Source organism: Xiphias gladius, chromosome 23 (genome assembly GCF_016859285.1).
Source record: "Xiphias gladius isolate SHS-SW01 ecotype Sanya breed wild chromosome 23, ASM1685928v1, whole genome shotgun sequence".
NCBI classification, from domain to species: Eukaryota; Metazoa; Chordata; class Actinopteri; order Istiophoriformes; family Xiphiidae; genus Xiphias; species Xiphias gladius.
Window position 1 is genome coordinate 13,623,775 of NC_053422.1, and position 2,695 is coordinate 13,626,469.

Here is a 2,695-nt window from a genome sequence, read left to right on the forward strand (position 1 = left end):
TTTTTTTTGACTGTGAACTGATATTTTGTTTTCATTTACTTGTGTTGAATATGTCGTCAGCTTGGTAGCTATCAGCTTAACGTCACTGTTCTAAACGCATTTTTTGAAGAAGAGACGAGGACTAAACGCAAGACATTTGAGACACAGCAGTAACCTCAATGTAGAAACAAAACAAATCTGCCTTACAGTTACTGGACAGATACACCAGCACCAGAACTTGTTGCTAGATTTGAGACACAATTGCAAAGCTTATACAGTGAACCTTCAGTTCTTAGTGTGACTTTTTTACTTATTATTTTGTATTATTTTTTTTCGGTTTCAGTATAGTCATTATCGGTCCTGGATCTTTCTTAACAGACTCCTTACTTGATTTCACCTAAGTCAGCTTCACCCAGATTCTGGTCAAAACCAGCTCCTTTTTTTTAAGCTTGCAGTAGATTCAAATAGAGTAAACTGTCATGTATCAACATATGTACTTTATATACTTTGTAAAGGTTTTTGATTAACCATAAAACTGTTTAATTGTTTTTAATTATTGATTTTTATTTGTTGTCGTTTTAATGATACAATTCAATGACTACTGGAAAAAGAACAACTGTTGAGTTACTTCAGATTTAAAATACTATTCAAAAGTGAGGGAGCTGAATGCATGAAGAATGATACAATACATCCGAATGGTTGCATGGTGTCTGCTGAACCAGAGTTTGGCCAGTCTTTTTGTCTATGCAGCATTGCTGGGCTCACGGTCCACCTCCTGTGACCGCTTCACTTCCTTAAGTCTGAACACGTCAAAGTCTAGAAGATGAAGGTTTACTTGGACTCCAGGTTTGCATTTGTCTCCTGTAGCGCTCAGAGCTGTAGCCTGCAGTAGTTTCAGGAACAGCTGAATCCACAGTAGAGCCTCTTCAATGTTAGCTAAATTATATTACTACTTACACTACTGCTGGTTTGACTTATTGTCTGTCAGACTTTGTTTTTATAATTAGAAAGTTTTTGAACTGTTTTTGGACTTTTAGTTGTTTTCCCTGACGCTAAAAATGGTGAAAACTTCCCATTTCTCCTCTGTGTCTCTTTTCTTCATCGACTGGTGCTCACCTGTGGCGTACAGTATGCGGGTCAGAGCTACAGAGGGACACATTCGACACACTAGGCTGCACATAAATAAGGTCAGGCTTATGCTGTATTAAACCCTATCGTACACAAGATGTTGTTACATTCTTCCAAAAACAAATGCAAAACAGGTCAAGTGAGTAAAATCAGTTGCATGTATTATTGGTCTCTACTATAACAATCTCATGTTTACTTTTTTAATCAGCTTGTAATACTTTTATTTCATTCGGCGTTTGCTTAAAGTTCCTGCTGATATCTTTTGCTCAGTTGCCGGATAACAGAACCTGTCTTCTCAGTCTCACCCCATGAAAGTGTCCTCTGGCAGAAAAAACCCCCCACAAAAAACCCACCTGACTTAAGGTCAATCCGAACTACGGCAATATTGAGCCTTGCTACCCTGCTCTCCAATGTGCCATTTCTCTGCTCCTCTGACCTCAGTCTCCGCCTACTATTTAACTGCTATGCTTGCCTGAAACCACACAAACAATATGTGAAACAGGATAGCTGAAGATCTATATATTATGCAGCTGCACTTCAGAGACCACCGTGGACCACTTCCAGTAATAATATGTTTTCAAAGCTGTTGTCAGTACCAGTCATTCTGTTTCATTTTTGTAAAGAAACCTTTTTTTTGGATTGCTTTTGGTCACATCTGAAAAACGTATAGACCTTTATATGCTCCGTATGTTCTAGAAATCTTGTATTATTCATGCATTTTTCTCATTATCTTGCCTGTAGGAATCATGTGTTCACAGTCATACATATCCCAACTTTTGCAGGCGATACATTCTCATTTATATTTGTTTATGGTCCCAGGGAAACACTCTGCCCAGGCCTTCCCACAGCCTTGCATGTTGAAATATGAGTAATATTTCAGTGCAGGGCTCCGCTTAACTTTCCCTCTCTAACCTTCAGTAAGGTTGCTGCAGTTAAACCTCTGTTGCCTCTCTTCACTTTTTAAAGCTTTCAGCTTCCGTCCTCCCTCGACAAGCTATACCTTTTTATATAAAAGCATATTTTTGTTTTAGTCATTTTACAAAACGTTCTAACAAGGCCAGTGACGTCGCAAGATCTGAAATTAAGTCATGCTGCTAGAAAAATGTAATTTTTGTGTTTTTGTCGAAGTAATTTTGAATCTGGATCAAATGAGGCACATTTTTTCTATTAAACCAACAATAAAGATGTAATATGAAAATAACCCATGCTGTCATTGCCGGTCCCTCTTTTGTTGGCTGTGTGAATTCAGCCCTCAACTTCTCCACTTCCAAATGAGACGCTGCAGGCGCTCAGGTGTTTTAGACATGCAGTCATGTTGGAGATTAACCCCAGCCACCATTAAATGCATCAGGACATGGCCATTCAAGAGAGAAACGTAATACACTGCTGCTGTTTAGGGACACACTGAATGTGTCTTCAAATGCGTGATCTACTCTTTATCACCACAGCAACATGGTTGAGTTTATTCAGGCGTTAAGTCCTCCCTTGGCTCCCCATTCCCCTATTTAACCTCAGTAGCTCACAGCCAAGCAGCCAATCATGCTGAATCTTAAAAATCACGCTTTCCTGAATAACCTCCAAGCAGCAG